This window comes from Cupressus sempervirens, chromosome 7 (genome assembly GCF_028749045.1).
Source record: "Cupressus sempervirens isolate cs-2001-9-10 chromosome 7, ASM2874904v1, whole genome shotgun sequence".
NCBI lineage: Eukaryota > Viridiplantae > Streptophyta > Pinopsida > Cupressales > Cupressaceae > Cupressus > Cupressus sempervirens.
In genome coordinates this window covers 430,053,279-430,069,099 of record NC_143124.1, presented here as the reverse complement: position 1 = coordinate 430,069,099, position 15,821 = coordinate 430,053,279, and the positions used below count along the sequence as shown (strand labels likewise).

Here is a 15,821-nt window from a genome sequence, read left to right as displayed (position 1 = left end):
CAAATGTGAAGTTACTTTAATGGTCTGAAAGAAAGTTTCAAAATAAGGTCAATGAAAATATATCAAGTGATAATGCACTATCACAGGTTGAGTTAGCAACCAAAATTGACCATGTGAAGAAGGTACTAGAGACCATTTTCCCTTTGTACACCAAATTGTGCAATCCCATACTCTTCACATAGCAAATCAAGAGCCACATACTAAGTTTGGAGAGAAATATGTAGTCATCCGATATTACTCTATCAAAGTCTCCAACCCAGAGTGAGAAACATTTTAGGAATCTCTTGAACTCCTAGAGTATGTTAGTAGTTTTACATGTAGATGAGGCAAACATTATGTGAGGCCTCACCTTGACCCACTATAGCATAGATATCTTTTTTTCTTTTGATACTCATGACTTGGTACTTTCACATATATTCGAGATTTAGATGGATGGCGGTTTATATTATCTATTTGATTTTGGTCTTTACAATATTGATTTTCATGTATGACATGTGTTAAGAAACAAATTTTATATGGAATGATTAACAAGTATGGATGAGCTAAATTACACTATCATGATAGAAATGGATTATGATTTGGTTCAAATATTAAATTGGTCATGTAGATTTAAGATAAAATGCAATATAAAGATTTCAATGTTTATTATTTTTGCATGCTCTAAATGAAATGATTAGGAAAGTTAATTCGAATGTGTTAAAATGGATCATGCAACATTAGAAGTTATATGCTCTTATAATATGCATTTTATATGACTTTTCATTGGACTACTGATGCTCAAGTTTAGTGTGTAGGAAGTGGAGCCATAGAAATTATTCAGGGAAACAAGGTCCAAACTCATGTGAACACGGTTTAGTCGAGGTAAATCTTTGGAAGATTCAAAAAACCTCATTTTGATGTGTTTTATTTCATAAATGTAAGCTTGCATGTGTGTGGAAAATTTAATCTCAAGAATGCTTTAGGGACATGTCATGGTGATGTGTAAGGTGTTTCAATGTGTCACTTGACACTTGTAGTTGTTGTATGTTAATGACATGTCACCTAGGGTTTTGGTTATGGTAGAATTCAACCTTTAAACTTATTACCTTTCAAAAGATTTAAGTGAACCCACTTGATAAAGGGTAGGATGAGTCACCATCAAAGGAAAATTCGAATTCAGATTTGGAAAGGATTTTAAAGGGTCATTATGTGGTCCCAAAGTGTCTTTTTTTGAAAATAAGCCACCTATATGTTAGTATAACATGTTAGGGGCCTAAATTTGACCATTTTAGTGCTTAGCTACCCTGGGAGGCCCCTTAACCAATGCATTATTCCACCAATTCGAAAATTGAGTTGTCCCATGAATTCTCCCCCATGTTTCCAATAAGTCAAAAATAGAAAACTTGGTAGGGACAAGGTTGTAAGAGATAGTGGCTAGATGTTTTTTCCAAAATAGATATTGGGAGAGCCTTATTAGGGAGACTTTGACAAACTAGTGGGGTGTTTCACATGTTCTCTAAGTTTAGAGACAATTAGGGTTTTGGGAAAGGAGGCTAAGGAGAAGGGAGCTCTACATCAACTATCATTTTTGTTTAGCTTGGACCAAGGTTGGTGCTCATGCCATGATCTTCTTTTGCACATGCATGATGGTGCTTTATTTGTGTTATTTTTGTTGGTGAAATCATGTTTTGTGTTGTGTTGGAGTGATTGTAAATTGTGTTACAATTACTTTATTTGGATTTCTTCTTTTGTTCTTGTTTTTGATTGTTGATTGTTAATGGGTGTGAAGACTTCACTCACCCTTGGGAGGGAAGAGAAGACTTGGGTGAAGGGGTTAGCTGGGCTCAACAATGTAGTTGAGAGTCTTTTCTCTTGAAGAGAAGGGGGGGGATTTCATTGAGTATGGGCTACATTGAAGCCATTGTCTTGATATTATGATCTGGGGGTGATAAGTGGAAATTGTGAAGAGAAGCGTGTATGGGGCAAGCCTTGTAGAGGCAAGGTGAAATTTAATGTATGTGATTTGTATTGGGATGACACTCTCCCCTTTGAAGAGACCACCTTCACCCACTATGATTTCAATGGTGAATCATTATGCAAGCCATGGGAGGGTTTGTGATGTGTTGTATTGTGATGTTGCATGCATTAGAAGTTGTTTGAGTGTATCCCATTTGGATCTTGTTTGCCCAGCTTGGCGGGTGGCCTCTTTGGAGGCCTAGGATGGGAGGTGAGCCTCCATGGTTCTTGGTTTTATTTTATTTTTGCAGGTTTGTGAGAATGAGATCTATGAAGAAGTTAAGGTTTTTCTCTTGGTATTGTTGAAGAATCAAGTTTTGTGAAGAAATCAATCGATCCCATGTTATTTTGTAAAGTTTCGTGATAGAAAAATCTCCATTGTTGTTCTATGCAATGTGACAGGGATTTACACCCTATTGTATACCATTGTGAATGTGTAAAATGAGATTGATGTTATGCATATAGTTGGTATTGTAAGAGAAAGATTGTATCATTTTTATTACTGTATAGGAAGGAAAGAAATTGTTCATGTAAAGCAATATCCATTATTGTGAAATTCATGTTGAAGCTAGACGATTAAGCTCTTGTACATAGTGGTGTAAACATAAACCTTACTCCTAATTATTAATATATCTAATATAACCTACAAGACACTCCTTAGATGTAAAGTCTAGTCTATTGGTTATTGTATCCCTTCTAGGATTTAGAGTGAGTTTTATGGTGGCTTGTAAATGATAGGGATAGAATCCTATTTTAAGACTTTTCGGGTATAAGACAATTGTCTAGTAGATGTGTAAATATAGATGATATAATTTACATATGGCTCATTTCCCAAATATAGTATTAAGGCATAGATAGTTAAACCAAATTGAATAACAATGTATGCTAGGTATATGGCCTTTTCCTAGCTATCTTGAAGGAATCCGTTTTCATTAGAACTTTTATGACTGTGTTTTGAGTTTAGAGTTATGACTATCGAGTCATCCTTCCCCTTCATTTGTTTGGCTTCGTACTTCTTAGTGTACTTTGGTAGAGCAACTATCAAACTAGTAATCCAGTTGGTAAATATGAAGGCGATTGTTTTGTAATTTCCTTCCACTATCACTTTAATTTTTTAACAACAAATGAGATATGAGTTTTCTAGTCTTTTAATCTAATTGATTTTTATTACACATAGAAGAGAATCTACATTTTTATTACATCCCAAAGGGTAATTAGCATTCTGTATAGATTGAGGACTAAAGTTATGGTAATTCAGAATTAATGCCCCCTTGTTAATTCTTAGCAGTGATTAGGAAACTTACTTATTAATGTTCAACACACTAATTCTTAATAATGAGTATTGGATTAAAGAATTGTAAGAATCCCACCTACAGAAGAGTTATTAAATTAAACTAGGCCTGAATAATAATCATTTACTATAAGGTGTGTTATTAAGAATTTTATGGATAATGGTTGATATAAAACCTTTCTTCTTGTCTCTTTCACATGATACTAATTAATAACCCCTTGTTGGAAGTTAGCGGTTTCATTTGAAGTAGATTCTCAAAAGAGTAGTTTTCCCTGACTGGGCTTTAAGCACATATGGGGGGAACCTGGCCTTTGCAAGTTCTTAGTGGATCTTTCTCTATTATAAACAGATACAACACTTTGTATAAGTTGATTTAAGTTTTTATATTCACTCGGGAATGTCCCTTATACATATTAGGACTATGGTCCCGAGCTAGACTATAAGTTTTCTTTCTTTGTTCTTTCCTTCAGTGCCCATTTGAACGAAACAATCTATAATTTCTTATTTCATATAATACAATTACAAGACTTTGACCATTTAACAATTTGAAAAAAAAAAATCAATGAGAAAAGAACTAATCTGACGCGTGTAAACACCGTCCCTTCAAATGTCCTTGGTGAAATGTTCCGGATGTTTGAAATGCGAAACATAAGGTAATTGTGGTCAAGGTGAATGCCTATTTGTACCTTTTGAACTCTTCCTCTACGCCGCTGAACAAGACTAAAAAATGCTCACATATGCCATCTTACAATCATTCCAATCAGAGGGCCGTCTGCGACTGCCTGCAATACCTTCTGAGAAAAACAAGCACCCTAGTAGTTTGAATAGAATCCTTTCCGTAAACCATTAAAATAAAAATTCATTTTTGATTCTCGCTGGAAGTAGAGAAATTTCTGGGTACTTGCATTGAAGCCAAGAATGAGGTTATATATATGACCCTCTCCCTTGTTGCTTCTCAAATTTCAGCTTTGGATTATCTAATTTTCATCCCCTGCCTGGCTAGTTGCTTTGATAAATCCCATATCTGCTCCCTACCGAGACAACGGAAGTGATGAATCCAGACGAAGTAAACATTGATCAAAATCTTTGGGTTATTCAGATTAAGGAAAGCGTCCAAAAGCATTTGGAGCAAGAGGAAGAGAAGGAAATGGTGGCATCGATTTTTGGTGTTCCCAAATCGCTCTTCACAATGAAGCCAGAAGCATATGTTCCGCAGTGCGTCTCCATTGGACCATATCATCGTTGGAGATCCCAACTGTGTGAAATGGAGAGTTATAAAGTGGCTGCTACGTGAAGATTTCAGAAGATGCTAACCGGTGACTGCAAGTTCGAATACCTAGTGGGAGAGGTGAAGAAGTATGACTGGCAAATCAGGAAGTGCTACCAAAAATGTCTCGACAACAAAGAGGAAGAAGCACTTGCATGGTTCATGGCTCTGGACGCACCGTTCGTGCTCGAGTGTTTGCAGTTCTACATGAAAGGGGTGGATCACTCTTCTCCGCAACTGTCATCCAAGTTGAAATGGTTGGGCAGAAGTGCAACCCACAATGCAATTATGAGAGATCTGATGATGCTTGAGAATCAGATTCCTTTGTTCCTTCTGCAGAAGCTGCTGGAAATCCAGCTGGGTTTTCAAGATAAGGTGGAAGAAAGGCTAAGTAATCTGGTGACCTTGGCCTGTGAAGATTCGTCGCCATTTATCTTAAAGACACTGGATAGTTCGAGGCTGTGCATAAAAATGAGGGGTCACCTATTCGAGGTGCTCTACCACTCTATTGTCCGTTCAACAGTCCTTGACGACACCTTCACTGAGAAGAATGATGACGGGAATCAGGTCTCTGATGAGGAGATAACAAGGATAAAGCCTATAATAGGTTCAATATTGGATGGAAAGAAGAAACTAAAAATAAAAACTACAGGGAAAATATCAAATATGAACAACACCTTACTGGTTACATGTGTTCATTCATGGCAAGCACATAGGGATGCTGCCTTACCAAACACACGTTTCTTCAAATTGTAGTCCATTCTTGCAAATGGCCATGAAGGGAGTAATGTACATTCCTCTTACCCGCTCTCCACCACACTCAGGCCACTTCACATGGCATTCACGCAAGCAAGAGGCATTTTTGCCCAAATAAACTTCCAAAAGTTATTGTATGAAACCCTAAAATTTAATAATAACAAACCCAAAATTCCTGTGCCCAGCACTTGCTCCTCCAGTAGTCCCGGAGACTGACTCAGCATACATAAAGCGTGCTGTGAAAGCTTTATGGAGGGTTCTCTCTTCGCTAACAATCAGTCTTGTTCAACTTGTCTCCCTTTTCTCTGACCGTGTCTTTAAAGGAAGGGGTGCCCAATTTGCGACACAGTTGGCGAGGAATCTCGCTTCTGCGTTTGAAACTTCCTCTCCGGAAATTCCGTCCGTGTCCGATTTATGCTGGGCGGGAGTAAGATTCGTTCCAAGCGAGGGAGACCTTAGCACAGTTCGCTTCGAACCGAGCACTGCAACTCTTTATCTTCCCAGATTGAGGTTGGATTGCAACACAGAAGTTGTTCTGAGAAATCTGGCGGCCTTCGAAGCTTCGGCAGCACCTGGTGATTTGGTCTTCAGTCGCTACACCGATTTCATGAACGGAATCATCGATATAGAAGAAGATGTTGGGCTGCTGAGGACAACAGGGATTATCTGCAACCAGCTGGCAGACGACGGGAAAGTAGCAAGCCTGTGGAACGGAATGGGTAGATGTGTCAAATTGACTCGAGTTAAGTATCTGGACCAAGTTATAGCGGACATCAACAGGCATTATAACAACAGGTGGAGCGTGGCTGCGAAGAAATGTGCAAACAAGTACATATTTAATTCATGGCAGCTCCTCACTGTTCTGGCCACCGCGATATTTCTGCTTATCACATACTTCCAGACTTTTTGTTCTGTCTATGACTGTAAGCGTTCCTGAAGCGACAGTGATATTTTGCACGGCTAGGCCAAGGAAGAGTTTAATCCTTTAATTCCGGACGCTGACGGCCATTTCTTCTCTTTGATATTTGATTGATTAATTTGCTAGCAATCGTGATTAGACATAGTAAGTGTTGGTAAACATGTAAGTTTAACAAAACATGTACATATGATTGACATTCATCTTGATATCTAAGAGTTATATAAGCCTTACATGGTTGGATTCAGAAAAAGAAAAAGATGTACAGATTATCTATACTCTCGTGAGCACAACTTTAGAATATGGTCAAATATTGTATAAATATCTTAATTAGTTTTACCTTTCTCATGGTTTGATACATACTTTTATCTAACACAGTGATGTACTAAAGAGCATCATTAAGAGCCTAGTATATTATGTGGTACTTGGATGAAATTTTTTCAATGACATTCAAGCCTTTGGATTAAAATGATAATGTCAATAAAGAGATAACTATAGAATATATGATATTCTAATGCAAATTAAGACTAGTTCAAGTTGAGTCGAATAATTTAACAATGATCTCTAATATACTTTATGATTATAAAGAATGGATGATATTCTAATGTAAATTAAGACTAGTACAAGTTGAGTTGAATAATAACAATGATCTCGAATATACAAGTTTTGATTATCTTTGATTATACAAGTTATGAAAGTATATTTTACAATTCAATTTATATGTTTGCTTTTAACAATAACTATATGTTGACAAAATAGAATGAGATTGTTTTTCTAATATTTAATATGATGTCCATTTATTGTTTTAGTATTTTGACTTTTAGAGTGTATGGAAAAACTATCCATAAAATAACATCAATAAAAATAAATCTAATAATTCTAATATCCTCTAAAATGAATACAAATCATTCCTTTCAACTACAATCACAAATTTTAAAATCAATCACTATCAACATCTATTCAAAGAAAATATTAGATTGTCATTTCCTTCACATATTACTTTCCTCGGTTGTAATATTAAAAACTTATAAACATAATTAAAAGGCTAAATATTTATTGTTAGGTTGTAAGAGTATATGATTTGAACTCTTTTGGAAAAATAGAACAACAATAAAAAATAAGAGAAGAAAGAACTTTCAGCTTGTTATTCTATTGAATAATAGGTGCAAATTTATACAATAGTTGACCCAACAACATTCATAAATGACTGCTAATTAGATTGAAAATAAACTACTTCATGATTGAAAACACACACAAACTTGATAGCTAACTAAAACTTATGGACACCTAACTCAAACACGTCTATAATAAGAACTTGATTCAAATTAGAACTCTTTGACTCACACCTAAACTAAACTTGTATTAACAAAAACTCAACAAGGTTTGCCACATGTGCAACAATTATTTATTGACTACTTGGAACATTAACTCTAACAAGCTTTGTAGTACAATTACTAGTGGAGGTCCAATTGCATGTTAATTGAAGGGAGTAGAAAAAATGGACAACAACAATTTTTTTGGAAGTAAATGGGACCCGCTCCTCTACCAAAATCATATAATTTTAATATTTTAAAATCATGTACTTCCGAACTAGCTTCTCCAATTAAATATTATTGGCTACGGAGTCAATAACTCCATATTGACTTATTCATTATGATGCTAATATTTGTTTATTTATAATTTAACATTTTATTTATGTGAACTTCACAAGTGATATTGTTGAATTTTGTGTTCTCCCGATCTATTTTATATTATTATTGTAATATTAACTCTTATTAGATTGTATTTTCATTATTTTTTAATAAAAATATATTTATCAACCTTTATATATTAACTTAGAACTCTTCATAATTATAGAATATAAATTACTTTTGTTTTTTGTGACTTAATTTTTTTAAACATTGATGTATAAGATCTTTTAAATTGGTATAATAGAGTAAGGGGTCTATCTACTCCACCAATTATATAGAAATAAAAATAAGTACATATTTTACTTCCTAGACAATATTTAGTTAATTATTAAAAAAAATTCAACTATTCTAATATTTGTAATCTTAAATTTAATGTTGTGAATTATAAAATATTTCTTTACTCTTGTCACACTCTACTAAAAAGGAAAGTAAAAATTTCAAATAATATCTAATATGCAAAAATGATTTATCTCGTGGTAGAAGAAGATTTGGTTTCACTCATGCCTATAATGATTTTCTCCTTATTTGTACATTTAAAATGATCTAATACGTAGATTTTGGTGCATTTTTTATTATCAATTTCTATATCTCCATTCAAGATGGAGAATGGATAATATTTTTCTTTGGAGGAGATTTTCTCTATAGCCATTAAAGGGTACAAATTGTTTAGAGAGGTCTCAAAGTTTGCGTTTTTATTTATGATGAACAACATAGCCATCTATAATAGAGTGGACTGAACCATACTTGTCAAAATAAAATTGTAGAATGAGCACTAACACCAAATCATAATTTATATGGTCATATAAAGAATTTTTAAATTTTGCACTCAATGGAATGACATAATGTTTGGGCTCCATGATAATTGACCATGTGGGTTCAGCATACATTACCAACTAGCCTTTTACAATTAGTATGCTTATTTATTGAAAACAAAAATTTGATGTGTGTGTGTGTGTGTGTGTGTGTAATAATCAAAATTAAATGCTTTTGCATAGTTATTTTATTGATTTACATTATTTTTCATATATATCTATTAAATTTTCAAATTTTAAAAAATATATATATGAGGACAAATTTCAAATTCTCACAAGTGTTATGATCACTAAAATTCCTAAATTACACCAATAAATAAATGAATTACTACAAACATTAAATACAATTTTGGTAAAATTAGCTAGTTAATTTTTATTGTATTCATCTTAAACAAATAAAATTGTAGAGAAATTGAGAGGAATTTTCTAATTATAATAGGAAAGAAGGTATTTTTTTGTAATCAAAATTAGCATTACAACAAAGGTGGTCACCCTTACACAACAACGTGCCAAGTCCTATCAACAAATTAACAACACATTAATAAAGGTATAGTTTTTTAAAGTCAAGGCCACAAAGGGAACACTATAAATAGATTTACCTACCTTTCTTGAAAAGGCTTCTTAGGGAACAAGGGCCATGAATTGATATTTATAGAAGTTGGGCTAGAAAAGACCATTAAAAACATATTTCTAACAGTAGAATAAGTGGGGAAGACAAATGGATTCATTTTGTAAGGATACCTAAACTTCACAATGGGTGACACAATAGCATCTAAAACCAACATTTCTTACAAACAACATTAATTCTAGCAGAAGATCAACCCCTCATTTGTAATTTTTTTTTCTACTTAAACAAAAAAAGGAGCTCACCAAAATAGTAGGTAAACTAGAAAATATTAGATGGCTATAGAACCTACCACAAATCCATCCCGCACTCACATTAGTCATAGAAAATAAAATACGACAAAAAATTAAAAACATTCTCCTTTACAAAGGAAGTGTCAATCTTTATAGGAGACACTTCCGCCTCTATAAGAACCAAAAAAGAGGACAAATAAATCTTAGTGGTTCAAATCCTTACTCTTTCCAACAAAACACATCCCATCTCAATAGGCATCAGTAAAACTCCAAAATATGTTACAAAACCAGAGTAAACAAAACCAATCAACATAACATGACGTCAAAAACTATTAGTGAACAAATTGAAAGTAGAATAATTAAAAATGCTACATTCAAACTTTTGTACAATAATACATTTTTTGTTTAAATCTCTTTGAAATATTTCAATTTAGTTTTTTCATTTGTAAATAAATAGGACTAAAATTTGATTGAAAGAGATGTATATAAGGCAATGAATCCTCTTATTCCATATCAAACATTCTCTCATTATGAAAACACACACTTCATTTCTTAATAATGTACCAAAAAACGAATCATTTTGGTAGAAAACTGCAAGAATTATAGTTTTCAAGTGGGGTGGCTAACATCACCCACACTTGCTTGAATTTTTCTTTCTTGCTCCTAGGTTGCTTCGGTGTAGTAATCTTGGTTTTCATACTCTCCTTGTGTTTTACCTATTGCTTTAAGGTTCATGCCATTACATTCTTGTGGTTCATTATTTATTGTCTCTTTTTATTATTCTTTATAACCTTTTATTTCTCATCTTCAATCAACCTTAGGGCTCTATTTGCTTACTTGGGCTTCCATGTGTGTTGTTTGATTTATTGCAAATATTTCTCAATTTGGTTGTTGCTCGCTCAAGCTATATGTCTAGTTGTTTGATGGATGTATTAGGTGAAAATAATGAGGAGGGGTCTGGAGTTGGCATTAATTCTAATGCTAAAGGTGGTGTTAATCAAACTAAGGAAATAGTTAAGCCATTCTATAATTTTTTTGCATAATTACATTTGTCTATGTTGCCAGAGGCTACCAGTTTCAATGGAACATTTCTTATGATCAATTAGGTGGATAATAGAGGAGGGCCCAAGTGTGATGAAAATAAATGAGGAGGTAAGGGAAATCTAGAACAAGGAGAACATCACTAAGGTCCTACGATTTTTTGTGAAGACCTTCAATCTTTTGTCAAATGATGATATGGTATAGGCTATTAAATATGCAAAAAATAGATTAAAGATAATTGAATTTTTTTTCATGAGTATTAAGCATTTTATTTATAGAAATTTCTTGAATGGTTGGTTTAATAATGTTCGGGAAAGAAATTGGGGATTATGGTTAATTTTAGTAGAATGATATAGAAGGGGTTGTTAGTTATTTTCCTAAGAATCATTGTATGTAGGAAAAAGGACTCTACAATGTTGACCAAACCTTACTTAGGGCCTTACCATGAGCCCCTAATAGAATATATGAATAATTCACTACATATTCCTTACCATACAATGTCACATTGAGAGACATTAGGCTAGAGTTCTAGTATTTTTTCCCTAATATGATAAAATTCCTAAGGTAAGTCCTCTATATTAAAGATTCTAAAATCAACACACCCCATGTCAATTCTTACATCCTAGTTTCTCTTAACCCTGATATTAAATTTCATGAAGTAGTTTCAATAAAAAATGACGAGGATAACTATTGTTGGGGAATTTATAAGCTTGGGGATGTTGAGGCTTTTTTTTACTATAAATTGAATCGGTATAGTAAAATGTATTGTTCTTCTTTACAAAATATTCAAAAGGAATTTATTGTACTAATGGCCCTCCTCCTTCTAGTATGATGATAGTAATAATGTAAAGAATGTCAATAAGCCCAATGTAGAAAAAAAATGGAATATTAATAGTAACCCTAGGGTGGAAATTAATAATTCTCTTGAAGGGACTCAAGATGGGCTTCTGGATTTTGTGACTCTTAATAATCCCCTTTTTGAGGTCAAATATGAAGTTTAAACTATTGATCAATGCATGCATGTTAACTATTAATATTCACATTCAAAAGTGGAATATCAAAGCCCTTAAAAATCCTACTAGAAAATACATTGTTATGAAATAGTGCAAAAATTTTAATGACAACAATGTTAATTTTCCTTTGAGAAATCAACATTACATTACATTGTGGTATGTGCAAGATCATGGTCATCCAAACTATGCCCTTAATTGGCAATGATAAATTAGCAAATCAAGGTTATATCAACTTGATGTGCAATTTAAAACTTGTTATGAACTTTCAATCAAAATACTATGAGAAAAGAATCTATCAAAAATTGAATTTAGTTTTTGAACTACTAGGCCTTATCTAAAGAAAGAAAAAAATGATAGGTCAAAATTTTGATTTTTAATGCAATAGTACAAAAGTTTCAAGGCAAAAATAAGAAGTAGGTGTATGTCTAATCAACTTAATCAAAATGAAATGATAATATTTTAAAAGAAGATTCTAGATATAAGAAGTAGACTCATGGTCAGATGTGACACGTATTTTTGAGTATTTTTAATCCAAATAAATAATTAATTGTGAATTTTCTACTATAGTATTTTTAGAATTTAAAAACTCCCATATCTGATGTCCTTAACTAATTCAAAACTTTACACAATTTAATTTTTATTTTATTTTTCTTATAGTAGAAGAATTATATAATGTGACACATCTTTTGGATTTCAAAAATATTATACCGTTTGAAATTTATATTTATTTTTCAATCAATGTGTCAATCAACACTTTATGCATAACTCCATTAGAAAATAAATAATAATTACTTACTGAAGTCATAATTTGATATACAATAGATTTGTGGAAAGATAAGAGAATTCTTAAGAAACCCTTTTTATTTTATCAAATTTGGCTGAAAAAAAAGTCACTAGACACATGTTTGAAGTTAAAAATACACAATAACATGCCAAAAACATGATTTCAATACATTTTTAAGTTGACCATGTAGGGTTGGTACCCAAAGAAATACTAGGCCTTATAAAGGTATTAATATTTTGTTTAGGTATCACGATGGTTGGGAAATAAATTAGAATAGATTTTGAAATTCTTTGAGGCATTTCAAAACTACTTATTTTCTAGATTGCCACTTTTTGGCACACAATGATCTTGTACATACCCACTATCCATTTCATACCCTAAATTTTTTTATGGGACAAGGATAAGTTCTTATGCTAAGGAAATAAAAGAGGAAAAAATGGTGTGAAGATCCATATTGGACCAAGATGGATTGATACATTGATACCTCTTAACACTTCCCCTTGTCACAAAGCCATTTGGTCAATATTTAACTATAATGACTACACCTTGGGAATTTGTAAGATCTATTCCTTAAAAAATTACAAAGAAGGAACTAGTTTATGGGATTTGATGTTGGTTAATTTAACCAAGGATGATTGGGTATTTATTGGAAATTTTAATAAGATTGAGAATATTCAAGATGAGATTTAGGGATCAAGACAACAATGTAAAGGGAGTAATCTATTTTTTGGTCTAATTCCAAAAGAATATTTAATGTAAAGGATCCTTTAGATAAGAATAAAAAAATATTTGGATTTCATATGATATACCTAATGTAATAGTCAGTGAAACAAGAATAAGATTTATTGCATACTTTATAGGATCTACCTAAACCAACTCACATTTGGTATCTCTCTTCAACCTAGAAAATCACCCATTATGGTCTATCTTCCTATCATGTTGGATCATTCCCCCATCGTTTCTTGTATTAATTATCTTGAATCTTTCTATAGAAAGAAACCCATCTGGAAGAGCCTTTTTAAACTTAATGTCTCCTTTCTATGATATGAGGACTCTTTATAAGTCATTAGAACCATATGGTTAAAGCATGAAAAAGTATTTTTCAAATCAATGAGACCTAGGAAGACAAGGATAGGGTACACAAAAAATAATTTTAGAATGAAAAGTTAAATTATGTTGAAAAATCCCTTAAAGATAAATGCAATGACATAGAGCTTGAAAAATAGTTGATTAGCATTAAAAATTAGTTGAGAAGATATGGAAACTACAAAACAAAAGGCTAAGAAACTATAGCTAAAGATATTTAGTTCAAGGATGGTGATAGAGGAACCACATATTTTTTAAATATAACTAGAGAAAAAAATAATAAAAAAGACATTAGTGGCATTCAAACTAATAATGGATGCATCACTAGTAATAAGGATATCCTTGATGCCTTTTCCTATTTTTATAAACAAATTTTCACCTTAGATAAAGGGCCCAAGAATAACTAATTTATGAAGTAATGTATCAAACAAATTCCAAAAATGCTATCTAGTGAGAAAGCCAAATCTATTATCTAAGCTATGGACATAATAGAGATTGAAGTCACCTTTGGTTCTTTATAAAATGTGAAATTAATTAGAATGGATGGGCTCCCTATTGAGTCATTGAAAAAAATAATGTGTGAATTTCTTACAAACTTCTTTAGTTATATGATGAGGCCTTTGAATGTTGGGTCCCTAGAGAAAAAATTAATAGAGGGTTTACCAAAATATTTCCTAAAGGTGGGCATATGTATTTGGTGAAGAACTATAGACTTGTTACTTTATTAAATTTATTCTACAAAATTATTGCTAAGCTTTTGGCCAAAGAACTACAAACATGTTTAATGTCATTATTTCAGTCACTCGGAATAAATTTATTAAAGAGAGGTTTCTCTTGGAAAATTTAATCACCAACTAGGAAGCTATGGATTTGGATAAGAAATATTATGAAAATTTTAGTATAATTTTAGTTGATTTTGAGAAAGCATGTGATAAAATAGAGTGGCAGATTTTTATTTGAATTTTAAAAGAACTTGGGTTTCATTCTTTGTTTTGCAAGTGGGTGAGCATATTGTTTAAAGAATCCTCTACTATAATTGATATTAATGGTAATATTTAAGAACCTACCCCCCTTGATATATATTTTAGGAAGCATTGCCTCCTTACCCTTGCACTTCTTATTCTAGCTTCTAATGCTCTATCTTATACACTTAAGGGCATTGAGTCAAGTCTTCCTCTAAGAGGTATTGCTCTAGCTAATAATGATTAAATCATCTTGCAATAATTTGTAGGTGACACCTCACTATTTTTGGAAGTCTCTATACTTAATTTTGATAAAATTTTAAATAGATTTTAATTATTTTGTTCTACATCAAGAGAAAAATGGTACCTATGAAATACACTATAATTGGATGGTTTGGATCCCTTGTGGCTAGAATTGGACCTCATAATGTTATAAGTTCCTTAGGGATATCATTTTTTGTTGACCCATATATAAATAAAAATGGACGTCGATCTAAAAATAATTTGAGAATAAACATTTGATATAGAAAATTCATATGCTTTCCACTATTGGCAGAGCCAAAGTGGTCCAAATGGAACTATATTATGATGCAATATTTTATGCCTCTTCTTGGATATTTTCTAAGTATAAGAGTAATAAATTAGAGAAAAATCTAATATATTTCTTATGGTTTGATGGCATTGGAAACAAAAGAAGATATTGAGTTAAATAGGAATTGTGGTGTCCTCCAAAAGAACTAGGTGGCCTTGGGATGAGGGAGATTATAAAGTCAAGAATTTCTTTGGCTTCTAAATGGATTATCAAATATGTTTATGATGAGGAGCCTTGGAAAGTATTGGTAAAAAATAATTTAATAAGGTCCACTATTAAAATAGAAAAATAGTAGAAGGAACTACTCTTAACTAGCATTATTTTTGGGGATTTTGAGGTGAACGTTTTGGGTTCCAAGATTTTGTAGATACCATGGAAGTCATGGTGTCAATTAAAACCATTTCTCTAATTAAAGAGTATTGTGCGAAGGAATCCTTCTTATACTATTATGGAAAAATCTATCTGGTGGAGGATTTACTTCAATGATAGACCTTATAGGATTGAACTCAATGTTAATCTGCTAAAATTGGTCATAAGAAGGGAATTTCTCTTTTACTGGATAATGTGATGGATCAAAAAATGAGTTCTTGGGGTGAAATCTAAATCAAATATAATATTCATAAATCTCAAAATAAAGATTACACTCTTATGAAAAGAAGAGAGGACACTCTTTCCTTGAAATGCTTTTGAGTTAGTTCAATTTTTGGATCAAGTGAAATGGATCGATAGAAGGATGATTTCTGAATTCTCTACCAAA

The 15,821-nt window shown here is 32.3% G+C and overlaps 1 pseudogene; it reads left to right on the top strand.

Moving 5' to 3' along the window:
- The first annotated feature begins 4,217 nt into the window (after positions 1-4,217).
- Positions 4,218-6,273, top strand: LOC149547379 (putative UPF0481 protein At3g02645; annotated as a pseudogene).
- The last annotated feature ends 9,548 nt before the right edge of the window (positions 6,274-15,821 follow it).